This window comes from Bubalus bubalis, chromosome 13 (genome assembly GCF_019923935.1).
Source record: "Bubalus bubalis isolate 160015118507 breed Murrah chromosome 13, NDDB_SH_1, whole genome shotgun sequence".
Classification (NCBI taxonomy): Eukaryota; Metazoa; Chordata; class Mammalia; order Artiodactyla; family Bovidae; genus Bubalus; species Bubalus bubalis.
In genome coordinates, this window is record NC_059169.1 from 31,110,472 (window position 1) to 31,124,263 (window position 13,792).

General features: G+C 35.1%; 1 long non-coding RNA gene across 1 annotated transcript in view; it reads left to right on the forward strand.

Moving 5' to 3' along the window:
- The first annotated feature begins 4,457 nt into the window (after positions 1-4,457).
- LOC123328974 overlaps positions 4,458-13,792 on the forward strand; it is a 144,554-nt gene continuing 135,219 nt past the window's right edge. The window contains exon 1 of the long non-coding RNA XR_006544029.2: positions 4,458-5,109. This is a non-coding gene — a long non-coding RNA (uncharacterized LOC123328974). The remainder of the gene's footprint in view (positions 5,110-13,792) is intronic.

Genomic DNA, 13,792 nt, shown 5'->3' on the forward strand with positions numbered 1-13,792 from the left:
TAAAATTTTCTCTTCAATTCCATATTTTTACCTGATGTACACATATTACTATGCCCCAGGAGAGAGAACTCCATGATGTAATTTACAAGACTTTAAGGTTCAGTTTAGCCTGGGAAGCAGTGAAGAATAGGGATAAATAGGCAAAATAATAACTGAACAGCAGGGAGACAGTGCAGTCAATGAGATTAAACCAGATTTAGTTTATCTGTAAAGTTAATTGTTTAACATAGAGAATCATCCATTACTTTTTAAAACTTGAGGTGCAGAGACTACATATATCACAAACTCTGAAAGTTAGGTGAATGTAATTATATTTTATACTAGTGATTTATACTAATCACATAGCAAATTCAAACTAGTAACATGGGAAATTGTAGTTCTCACAGGTTTAGGTGGCTTTTGAAAGGAAAAGGTAATGAAATTTGATTTTAGTTGAAAAGGTTCACCTGTATCTCATGAAAAAGATTCTAGAAATTAAGAAAGTGATGGGAAGTACTTAGATATCAAAAAATATGAGAGAATATGCAATAATAAGTAAAGCCAAAATCTAATGTAAAAATGATTTTTTAATCAATCTTTTCACATGGCCCACTTAACAAATGTATACAATGTAACAAGTCTTCATTAGACATTAATCAAATACCTACTGGTTTGTGTACTGTGGCTTCTCAAACTCTAAAATGAGTAGACTTCTAGATAGCAGCTGTATTTGAACTACAATTGTACTCTTTGGAAAAATTAAATAAGTAAAATTTCTATCTCAAGCATTTTTTATCTCAAGCATTTTTTATTGGTAAATCTAGACTTGTTTTTAGCAGAAAACCATCTTCTATTAAAATCTTAAGACAGTGATATATCAATTGAGATTACTTAGCCTGGGTAGAAAATAGCAAGATGTATTTAAGTATTCAAGCAACTGTGAAAAATGTGTTATGTCCATGCTTCTTACTGATAATTAAAATTTTAACTGGGCACTAGGAAAATGATATTTGGCTTGAAACCTACATAAAAGTTTTTATACTTGTCAGATGAAGAAAAACATGTATTAATCACCACATGCTTAACTGTAGAAATCCCTATAAAGATAAATTCAATGAATTTACAAAGACATATGTATAATTCCATTAGGGAAGATGTATATTCTTCTGAAATATAATTCCCTAGCATTCCTGGCTTATACGTCTGTTCTTTTCTGGAAAAATAATTCCTAATGTGATCTCTTCATTGTTTCTATGAATATATGTGTATGTATCTATATATATACACATAGGTATATATTACATATATATATACATAAAATTTTAGATATTACTAATACTTTATATTTGATGCTTTTAAACATAGTTAATATTCAGTAGTTATAAGAAAGAAAGAAAATCTCAGTGCTCACTTAGCTCTTGATTTCCATAAATATTTTATTATCAGTTTTAAATAATGTTCTAAAAAATAATTTTTGCATTATTAGTTTAGTTCTAACTATATTTATGTGTAATAACAGAAAAAATGTATATAACTTTTATCTTTTGGAAAATGGCTTATTTTTCTAATAGTCATACATGCCAAGATGTTGAAATGACAAATTCTTTATCTTCTTGAATCTCAAATATGATGTAGCTCGTTACATTAGCACCAAGAAAGCAGCCCGTAAATTACCACAGTGTGTTCAAGCATGTCTGCAGGTCTGACATTGCCTTCCTTCTAGAACATCCATCATTGCCGAAATGTCCTGAGAACTGAAAGCACAGACTATAAAGAAATTAAATCCCAAAATAGAGGTAGGCAATTTTTACTCTTAATATCAGATACAAAGTATTAATGCACTCTGTTCAGTTTCTACCTCATCTATGAACCCAGTAATCATCAGACTTTTATGCTTTAAACAATAAGGAGTTTACATATGTTTACTTAGTAGTAGTTAAAAATAGATTAAGAATGGAGTAGAGTAAAATTAATAGAAAAAAAAAACTGAAACATGAACAAAAGATATTACTTCACACATTTTAGGAAATATAAACTTTAATAAAAAAACCTCAAAGAGTTTATTAAAAATCATCTTTAAGACTAATAAACATATTATTTTTAAAGAACATGTTTGGAATGAGGAACAGTCACGGCATTTTTCATTTCAGAACTTATACTGTATAACATAGAACTGCAAATACTGTTTAAGTTGCAGAGGCAAAGGAACAAATTGAAAGGCACAAATTATAATGTCTTTTTCTGCTCTAAGAATTTTAAGTTCCCTAAGGAGATAAATGGAAAATAGGGACTCAACTATTTAAATATGATGCCCATTCAGAATATGTATGGAAAAAATATTCCATCACATACTCATTGATTTCAGTCAGCATCAATACAAGGTCTACTGTTGAGGATGTAAAAAGTCCATCCAGGGATGGTGGGAAGAGATCTGAGGCTTCCAAACTAGCAAGTGTTAAAGAATACACTTGCCAATGAAGGAGACACAAGAGATGCAAGTTCAATCCCTACGTTGGGAAGATCCCCTGGAGTAGGAAATGCCAACCCACTCCAGTATACTTGCCTGGAAAATTCCATGGACATAGGAATCTGGTGAGCTACAGTCCATGGGGTCTCAAAATGTTGGACTCTACTGAGCAACTGAGCAGTAAAAAGGACAAGACATCAAGAAAATTGGTGACATGATAGAGCCACCATGAACAGTATGCTGCTGCTGCTAAGTCACATCAGTCGTGTCTGACTCTGTGAGACCCCATAGACGGCAGCCCACCAGGCTCCCCCGTCCCTGGGATTCTCCAGGCAAGAACATTGGAGTGGGTTGCCATTTCCTTGTCCAATGCATGAAAGTGAAAAGTGAAAGTGAAGTCGCTCAGTCGTGTCCAACTCTCAGCGACCCCATGGACTGCAGCCTACCAGGCTCCTCCATCCATGGGATTTTCCAGGCAAGTGTACTGGAGTGGGGTGCCATTGCCTTCTCCAGGTATGGAGGTTCTTAAAAAGTAGAAATAGAGCTAGCATGTGATCCAGCAACTCCATTCCAGGGCATATATCAAGAGAAAAGCACAATTCAAAAAGATGCATGCACCCCAATCTTCTTTACAGCACTATTTACAATATCCAGAACATGGAAATAACTTAAATGTCTATCAATGGAGGAATGGATAAAGAAGGTGTGGTACATATATACAATGGAATGTTATTCAGCCATATAAAAAATGAAATAATTGCATTTTCAGTGGCATGGATGGACCTAGGGACTGTCATATTGAATGAAGTCAAAGACAAATATCATATGATTTAACTTATATGTGGAAACTTAAAAAAAATGGGTACAAATGAACTTATCTACAAAATAGAAATACAGTTACAGATGTAGAAAAGCAAAGTTACATTTACCAGGGGTATGGGCATGAGGGATAAATTGAGAAATTGGGATTGATATATACACCCTACTGCTGCTGCTAAGTCGCTTCAGTCATGTCCAACTCTGTGCGACCCCACAGACGGCAGCCCACCAGGCTCCCCCGTCCCTGGGATTCTCCAGGCAAGAACACTGGAGTGGGTTGCCATTTCCTTCTCCAATGCATGAAAGTGAAAAAATAAAGTGACGTGTCCGACTCCTAGCAACCCCATGGACTGCAGCGCACCAGGCCCCTCCATCCATGGGATTTTCCAGACAAGAGTATTGGAGTGGGTTGCCATTGCCTTCTCTGATATACACCCTACTATATATAAAATAGATAACTGAAAAGAACTACAGTATGCCTCACAGAACTCTATTCATTGCTTTGTAATGACCTATATGGAACAAGAATCTAAAAAAAGAGTGGATATATGTATAACTAAGTCGTTTTGCTGTAGCCCTGAAACAAACACATTATAAATCAACTATACACCAATAAGATTTTTAAGAAATAAAGATAATTTTAATTTTAAAAATAAATAAAATGTTAGCAATTTTAAATAAAATACAAAAAAGGAAAATTTCAGATCCTAGAATTTTTTTTTCCCCCTGGGGACTGAGAAAATTGAATGGAAACTGTGTCATATTTTAATATTCAGTTTATTACTTTTCTTACCATAACATCTAAGATGCTATTGTTTGGGTGGATCACAGGTACTTACTTCTTTAGCTGGTTCAAGTTGTTTTACAGTTAAAACTTTGTCCATGTTACTTAGTCTATAGTTAAGACAGAAACAACATCAAAATATTTCTTCACTTTAGGATAGCTATATTAAGTAATAGTAAACAACGTATTTTGTGTTTTCCTGGTGCTCAGACAGTAAAGAATCCACCTGCCAATGCAGGAGTATCAGGTTTGATTCCTGTGTCAGGGAAGTCCCCTGAAGAAAGAAACGGCAACTCACTCCAGTATTCTTGCCTGGGAAATCCCATGAATAGAGGAGCCTGGTGGGCTACAGTTCATGGCATCACAAAAGCGTGGGACACCATGACTTAGCGACTAAACCACAACAAGCAACGTATTTATGTTCATATTTTGGAACATGTGACAAACAAATGCTAAGATGAATGAGAAGATAAATCAGTTCTTGTGAATCTTTGGCTGTGGTAGAATAATGCCCCTCCAACGACTGTACAATGACCACATAATCAAAACCTCTGAATATTACCTTGCATAAAAAGAGCTTGACTGATATAAGGCATGGCCCTTAAGTGAGTGCAGGTAGTCTGAAACACACAGCTGGGGCCAATCTAATCACATGAGTGCTTAAAAGCAGGGAAGCATCTCCAGCTGGAGGAAGAAGTGGAGGACGGTAGTGAGAAACAGCAGAAGCAAAAGGGAGAGTCCGAGAGTCTGAGAAGGAGTCTACCTATCATTTCATGGAAGGAACAGTGGTCCAAAAGGTATTGGAGGCACCTGGAGATTATGAGAATAAACACGGGCAACTTCTCAGGACTAAACACTGCTCACCAACTAAAAACCAGCAAGGACTTCAGTCTCAGGAAATGAACGCCTTCACAAGCAGGAGTTTTGGAAACACATTCATTCCTTCCCAGAGCCTCCTGAAAGGGACAGAACTTGAGTGTCACCAATTCTGGCCTTCTGAGAGCCTAAGCAGAAGAGCAGCTGAGCCCACCTGGATTTCTGACTTGCCTGACCTCCAAAGGTTAGTCTGTAAATGTGTGTTGTTTTAAGCTAATATATTGTGGCAATTTGCTAAAGCAATAGAACAGTAATACAGCAGTGTAGAGAAGTGTTTTGATTTAAGAATCAGTGCCAAATGGCTAAAGAGTATGAAATATCCTCAAGGACATTATTAAGAGTGCGTATAAGTTCTATTATGATCGATATGAAGGATGAAATAAATTAATGTCCCCACACATGCTATTAAAACAATTTTTAATATAAGCATGGATACAGTATATTTCAATTTTCTTCTAAATGTGAAGTTAGGGAAGATAGGCATATCTAGGCTCAGTTTGTCATGCTACCATTGAAACAGGCTGATGTGGAAAACCTGGAAAGCAGGGTCAGGTCTTCTCAGAAAACCTCCACTCCAAGACTCATACCTAAACCTCTTCTCGGTCAGGGCTGTTAGCAGTTAAGCTGCTCAACTGACCTGACTTCTGCAAACATTTTCTCAACTCATTTCAGCTAGAGATTTAAGCAACCATACGAAGAAAAACTTAAAGGGCAGCTTTTGTAATGGATATTTGACTCCAGCTATGATTACAAAGCCGTGTACTTTTGCAGGTCCACTTTGGACAGTTCAAATTCTTAGGGGATAATGGCAGTGACAACAGAAAACACAAATAATCATTGAAATTGCTGGTCTGTCTTCATGCAAACCACCTGGCCATTCACCCTTCATTGTTTGTGTGCCTAGGCATATTTTGTCTGCCCAAATGGTGGATAAGTGCTATTTCAAAACTCTGATGGCATTTCCATGTAGATTTTTAACTAGTGTGTTGGTAGAAATGTAACAGATACTGATGACAGATTTTTATAATATCATTTTGTAAGATACAGTACACAAGATAAAATTGGCAGACTGGGAAGTGGCCAAATGCCAAGGGCAAATAACCAAAGTAAAACATGTTTCAATTTAGATTTAAATCTGTTGTTTTGTGGGCAAGAATGGAGACTTTTTTTTACTACTCATCAATCATCCAAACAGTCAGTCAATTATTAGATAAGTCTTTATGGAGTGCCTAAAGTATAGTAGAAAGTAATTTATAGTACCCTGCCATCTGTATGTATGATTTAAAAGAAATAACTTTGTTAGATTACATCTGAGTTTATTTTTTTAATATATTAAAGAAGCAATTTTTCAAATAGGAAAAAATATATTATTTCAAAGTCCTCTTTTAAATTTACTCATTTAAATTCCCAAGTGAGACTCAATAAACTGTTACCATTTCTGGATATATAACAGCAGAAATCTTTCTGCATCTGCCTCATTGCTTATCACAACTGTCATGCTTTTCTGTGTTTCAGAATATTGCTAAGAGCACACAACCTTGCCATTGCAATTTCAAACTGAATTTCTTTTCATGTTCCCTATCTAGTTGCCTACGTTCCAAGGTCATCTCTTGGTTTTCCCTGTAGGCACTGATGAAAAAGTAAATTGAAAAAAAAATACATAGAAGAATCTAAATTTCTTCTGTGACAATGTTGACAAATAACTTACATAATATTTTGAACTGGTGATTTAAAATATGAAGACATCCTATCCTGAAAATAACGGAAGATAAAGACAGTTCACCAAAGACAATAATAAAAGACTTAAAATGTAAAATAATTCTTAGCAGATAAAATGATGAAATAAGATAGCAAATTTTAGAGAATGCTAATTTTTCCTGATGATCATAATTATGTAGCTATATTAACACTCATATTATAGCTATAGCATGTCCATAATCTGAAAAAGGTAATACATTTCCTATTTTTTCATCCAGAGTAATACTTTGGTCTAGAATAGAATCTTGCTCTTTGGATTTGTAATTGAAATAATAATAACAATAATAACAATGATTTTTTTTCCTAACTCAGAAGGTCATTTTTGAAAAAATAAATAGTTTTTAGTTTTAGGTCCAGTATTGAGGACAAAGGCAAAAACAGGCCAGGAAAAACAAAATATATCAGTCTTATATGATTTGTTATGATATGAAATTGGAATATTTGCTAATTTTATAATGTATTTATCTAAAGATATCAAGGTTCTAAATCTTGGATTTTAAAAAATCCATTAAATATAGTATACAATGAAAAAAATAGGAAATATTGGTAGGAAATAAGTTTATCACTAGATATTAAATCATTTAAACATAAGTGATTATGTGCTTTATATTTACTAAAATCATTACATTTTAAATAGAGTCATTAATAAGACAAAAATATAAATATACTGAGTGGTTAAATTTAATTCAAAAGGCTTCATGATAAGAATGCTTAAGTAACATGTAAAATATTAAATTTCAATGGTGTTTTAAGCTTATCTAATATTTTTCAATAGGATTCTGCTTATGTAGAAGTGATACCTTAGAAAAAATCTAAATACCATAAAAACAGTTTTTACTAAAAGTCATAAGCAACAGAACATAGAAAATTTGTCTATTAGTATGACAGATGCTGCTATGGTTCATACATACATAACCTCTGTGATACTCATTTTTATCTGTGAAGTTTTCTAGACTATAATGCCCAGTTTTCGAATAAAACTCTAATCTAGCTGCTGTTGTGATGTTAAGATATGGTTTACAGCTGTGCAATCAGTTAACATTAGGAACTAGGGATAACTTTGAACAACATGGGTTGACCTCATTCAGTCATTTGAAACACCTTAATAGTGAAACCTGAGGCATCACCAAGAGGAAAAAGAAATTCTGCCTCAAGTCTGCTGCATCCATTCCTGCCAAAGTTTCCAGGCTGGTGGACTCCTCTATAAAATTTAGGCCTGCTGGCTCCCAGAATAAAGTGAGCCAATTCCTTATAATAAATGTCTTTACATATGGATAAATGATAGCTTCAGTTCAGTTCTGTCTCTGTCATGTCTGACTCTTTGCTGCCCCAAGGACTGCAGCATACCAGGCTTCCCTGTCCATCACCAGCTCCCAGAGCTTGCTCAAACTCATGTATTTTGAGTCAGTGATGCCATCCAACCAGCTTGTTCTCTGTCGTGCCCTTTTCATCCTGCCTTCAATCTTTCCCAGCATCAGGGTCTTTTCCAATGAGCCAGTTCTTCACATCAGGTGGCCAAAGGATTGGAGCTTCAGTTTCAGTATCAGACCTTCCAATAAATATTCAGGACTGATTTCCTTTAGGATTGAATGGTTTGATCTCCTTGCTGTCCAAGTGACTTCCAATTCTCCAACACCAGAGTTCAAAGGCATCAATTCTTTGCCACTCAGCTTTCTTTATGGTCCATCTCTCACATACATACATGACTGCTGGAAAAACCATAAAAAAATAAAAAAAAAAAAACTATATGGAAAAACCATAGCTTTCACTAGATGGACCTTTGTCGGCTAAGTAATGTCTCTGCTTTTAAATATGCTGTCTAGATTTGTCATAGTTTTTCTTCCAAGGAGTGTCTTTTAATTTCATGGCTGCATCACTGTCTGCAGTGATTTTGGAGTCCAAGAAAATAAAGTCTCTCACTCTTTCCATTGTTTCCTCATCTATTTGCCATGAAATGATGGGCTCAGATGCCATGATCTTATTTTTTTTGAATATGAGTTTAAGATGATAGCTTTATGATTGATAAATGGTAGATAGAGTCTACTGCTTCTGTTTTTCTGGAAAAACCTGATTGATCTAGAGCCACATTAAAATGTAAAAAATCAAAGACATTTAATAATTACTGCAATAAATTTGTTTTTGTCACATAGAAATACAATTTACAAAAACTTTTAAGTTCAGATTTATACCTGTATCTCATTGCTTGAATACCACCAGACTCTGATAAAACACATCTAATCTTAGGGCATTCTCATTAAACACTAGTATTCATGAAAAGAAATTAAGCAGGAAGAGCATTACATACAGACTGACGTTCAAGATCCTTTTCTTCCTAGTGCCAGTATTTCCCTGGGTTTTTCTGACTGCTTTCGTCAGTTAGCTTTTTTGTTTCATGTATTTCTGAGTGGGTCTTGTTTGTGATTAATACCTAGCCTATAAAGGTATCTGGGCCTATGTTTAATCTGTGGTTATTTTGGTAAAACGTCTTCATTGTAGTAGTGATAACGAAATGTCCCATGCTAGCAGAAAGAGAAATCTATGATATGTAATATCCATGATTAAATATTGTTACTTTATTATTATTTGAAATGATGAAATGCAAAGTTGTTTTTTTTTTTTTTTTTGGTTTTCTTTTGTTTTTACTCTTTCAATACTATATTTTCAAATTGCCAAAGTATTTCTCTAATTCTTCCTTCTCTCTGACCTGTTTTAAAATCAGGTCAATGAAAGATGAGAAAACTGCACTCTTAATGTCAGAGATTCAAAATGAATTAGTTAACATAAAGAATTAAGTCAGTTGATACATGAAGCTATACTAATAATACATTCCTTTTAATGCTTTGTGACTCATATGAGTCTATATACCACAGAATTAAGAATCCACATGAACAGCAGCTAAGGTAGGATTGTCAGTGTCAAGAAAACATGAGTGTTTCAAAGATGGTTTGGGAAAAAAGAAGGAATTGGGTCAAAATATACATAGTGGTGTTCTTAGTCACTCAGTCATGTCTGACTCAACTGGGCTCCTCTGTCCATGGGGATTCTTCAGGAAAGAATACTGGATTGGGTTGCCATGCCCTTCTCCAGGGAATCTTCCCAACTGAGGGATTGAACCTGAGGTCTCTCTCATTGCAGGTGGAATCTTTACTGTCTGAGCCCCCAGGGAAGTCCAAGAATGCTAGAGTGGGTAACCTATCCCTTCTCCAGGATGTCTTTCTGACTCAGGGATTGAACCGGGTCCCCTGCTTTGCAGGAGGATTCATTACCAGTTGAGCTACCAGGAAAGCCCATATGTAGCACTACAAGTCAACATTACAATTTATGTAGTATACTTTATTCTTTTCTATAAATGCCTAAACCTATTTTCAAGTCACAGTATAGAATTAAACTCCAGGAAATAATTTGGCAAAGGATAATCCAAGTGAGTAGTCAATATGTCAGGCATGAGGCCATAAAATCAGTTGTCGGTAGCTGACATACATTTCAATATTTTGTATATGTAGCAGATTATAGAGGTAATCTGTAACTGATTGCCAAATGAGAATGCAGTAATATTTAAATAATAAAAGCATAAGTAATCAACCCATTGATTAGAATATTTTTTATTTCTAGAAGTAAAAATTACAGATAACACCTATGTATATTTGAACATTTAATGTATATTTAAAAATTTTTAGGGGCAACTTCTATATACTGGCAGACATCTTGTACATATTTACTATCAATTGTTCTGTGCAATAAGAAACAACTTTCATAAGTACCTAATATTAACAAATACAACTTAAATTATGTCATTTATATATAAATAAGAAATCAATAGATTTTAGATAGTTTAAAATATAAAGATTAAAATGTATCATTTTTCCAATAAGTCTTGCATTAAAAAGAAAATTAAATTTGCTATTCCTTTAACATTGTTTGACATTAATATTTATTCATTATGATCTTAATCAGATCAGATCAGATCAGTCACTCAGTCATGTCCGACTCTTTGTGACCCCATGAATCGCAGCACGGCAGGCCTCCCTGTCCATCACCAACTCCCGAAGTTCACTGAGACCCACGTCCTATGCATGTAGAAATAAAATGGTGAATAATGAATATTGATTGACAATTCAGTACTGAGTAAAAATGGGCATTTTATTTTTTGAAAGATATTTTTGTAATTTTATTCTTCTATCCACCAAGCCACTCAAATATATATACTTAAGTATTTAAAAATAATTCAGATTAATGAAGTACAAAGTGAACCATCCTCTATGAAAATGTTTCTGAAACATGGGGAAAATATGGACATTACTTAAAATATATGTTTTATAACTAAAAATTTAGATCTGACTTGAAGTGCTTAGATTTAACATTTATGGAAAAGCTATAATGTGCTTTACACACCATTTGTTTGAGAGCAAATATTCATAATGGTGATTAAAATAATTTCATATTTCTAATCTCAAAATTGTTCAATTTTACATATTCTTATTCCTCATTTATATTAGTGCCCTAAACATTTAGATGAGGACCTATAATTATGAATACCTCCATTAGTTTGTGGTCAGATTAATTTTTTTCAATTTGTGTTCAAAGAGTAACTGACTGTTTAATATACTAGAGGCACTGTTTTAGTAACTGTGGGTACTAGAAGCAAGAAAGAAGGGAAGCTAGAGCATGGGTCAGAGAAGCCATGGGTGGGTTCATGCATCCTGGGACCTAACTATAACCCTCCCTTTCTCTTGTACTCACAATGCAGAAGTGAGCATATTGAGGTTGTTAGGATAGTTTGGATCTCAAGCAGTTTATAAACAATGGTTAAATGTCATCAACCTCCTGACTGGGACACGGCACAGTGTGATTAATATGGCCAAGATGAGCTGTATTCTAGTACCCAAGACCACCACCCTCCCTCCACATGTTATTTCCTTCACTACTTGGCACCCAGGTCCACAGAAAATCCTAGTCAGGTTCCTACAAAACGATAGGTTTGTAGGTTGGGTAAGAGAAAAATTGAGTGAGCTCTCCTCTAATAGCCTTTTCATGTTCCTGGGAAGAAAAGTGGCTAAAGTTGAAGGAAAACAATGCCCAAGTAAATGGTCAGGAAATGCGAGAAGTTATTACAGGGCAGGACAGGATCCTTAATGTGAATAGAAACACAGAGACAATAACTCACCAGTCCTCATTACTGGTGAACCTCACTTACTCCAGCCTGTACCAGTATCACTAAGAACGATTATGTCAGTGCAGAGTGGCGGTTTTGCTGGATAAATGAAAAGTAAAAGGCCAAACAAATTGGCAGTACTGGTTAACAGATGATGTAAGTGTTCTTCCATGCATTGAAAAGAAGAGCAAAACAGAAGAGAAATATAGAAAATGAGGTAGAAGAGGGATGAAAAGAACAAAGTCAAAATGAGATAAAATAAGAAACATGTTAAAGATACATAGAGTTCTGGTGTTAGAAGTTTGCGATCAAATAGTATAAAAGCCCAATTGATTATTTTAGAGATAAAAAGAGTTCCAAAGAAAGTTGAGCTCCACTGATGTCCATCCAAGTACTTGAGATCAACCTGAGGGTGAATTTCCTGCGGCTTAAACCTGCGGATTATTTTCATTTGTGTCTCCCCCAATGCCATCCAGCTGTCATCCACACTACATACCTCACACGGTCTCATCTGTGCATAAAACAGCACAGAGAGCAAAGCAATTCATGACCCTGGTACTGCTGGAGTCTGCAAAGAGCTTACCTAGATCATATATAAAGCAAATTCGCTATAAAGATAACTCCGGTGCCTTCCTATGTTAACCATCCCAAATATTATTTGCCTAATAGGAGAAGCCTAATATACTTATCTTCTTGAAACTATAAATGGTGGAAGTACAGTGAGTTGAAATTCACAGAAGAGGGAAATTTTGGTTTCCTCTGTGTTGTCCACGGCTATGCTTTTTTGATATTGCCCATCCAGCTAGTAAAGCCTCTACGGATTTCTAGTTTCAGAATAATACAGTTCAAGGTTGGCAAGTAAACAGCATGCATGCTGCCTAACTGATAATTGCATTTCCCCACTTGTGTAGAGAATTAACTGAAGAATTCTTCTTGACACACTGTCTAAAGCAGTCACTATCAATTCTTCAGCATTGGTACTTAGGAAGCAAGCTATCTGACATTTCTAGCCTTTCCTTAGAAAACCCCAGATTCCACACAATTGTCTTTGGTTCTGGTACCATAGGCATATGTTCAAGGGCAAGTTACTTCTTCAGGGACAGAGGAGATTTGGTTTGATGACATTCACAAGCACACTGGGCTTCCTGAAATCCAATCCATCCAAGACAGGTTCCCACAGAGACTTCTAACCCCAGAGGTGAACCCAGACATTCCCATAAAGGCTTCGCTGGCTTGTGTGGTTCTCGATTTAATGTTGTTAAAAGTGCATTGATTCAGTTATCATGGCTATGTCTCTACCTACCTCCACCGCGCATATTTGATATGAGGCAAATATGTTTCTCATACCTTGGTAGACTATTTGTCTTAAGAAATATAAAAAGCTAAAAACTGTTAGTCCCTCAGTCGTGTCTGATTCTTTGTGACCCCATGGACTGTCGCCCACCAGACTCCTCTGTCTCTGGAGTTCTCCATTCAAGAATACTGAAGTAGGTAGCCATTCCCTTCTCCAGAGTCTTCTACATTGCAGGTAGATTCTTTACTATCTCATCCACAGGGAAACATTCTACAAATAGATATAAAAATTCTATACCACATACAGTTTTCTTATAATCTCAAAAGAAGTACAACTGATCAGTGTTATCCTTGTGTGTTCATTCTAACATGTAAAATTGAGAAGTTTATGATACACAAAGAAGAAAATCAGCTCTGTATTTTACTCAAATCCCCAAGTTTCTCAAGGACATTTAAAATTGAATACAATTATGTTAATTTTAGCAATATTGGAAGTAGATTTCCAGATAAGCAGGGGTCTTATTTTATGACAGTAAATGAATTTCATAATCTCCCCATATAAATATGAAGATATATATGGGTCTGTCTGGGCTCTCTTAGTGCATCAAAATATTTGGCTGTACTTAACACTTAATTATTCTAATTATTTATCTTAAGAATTACT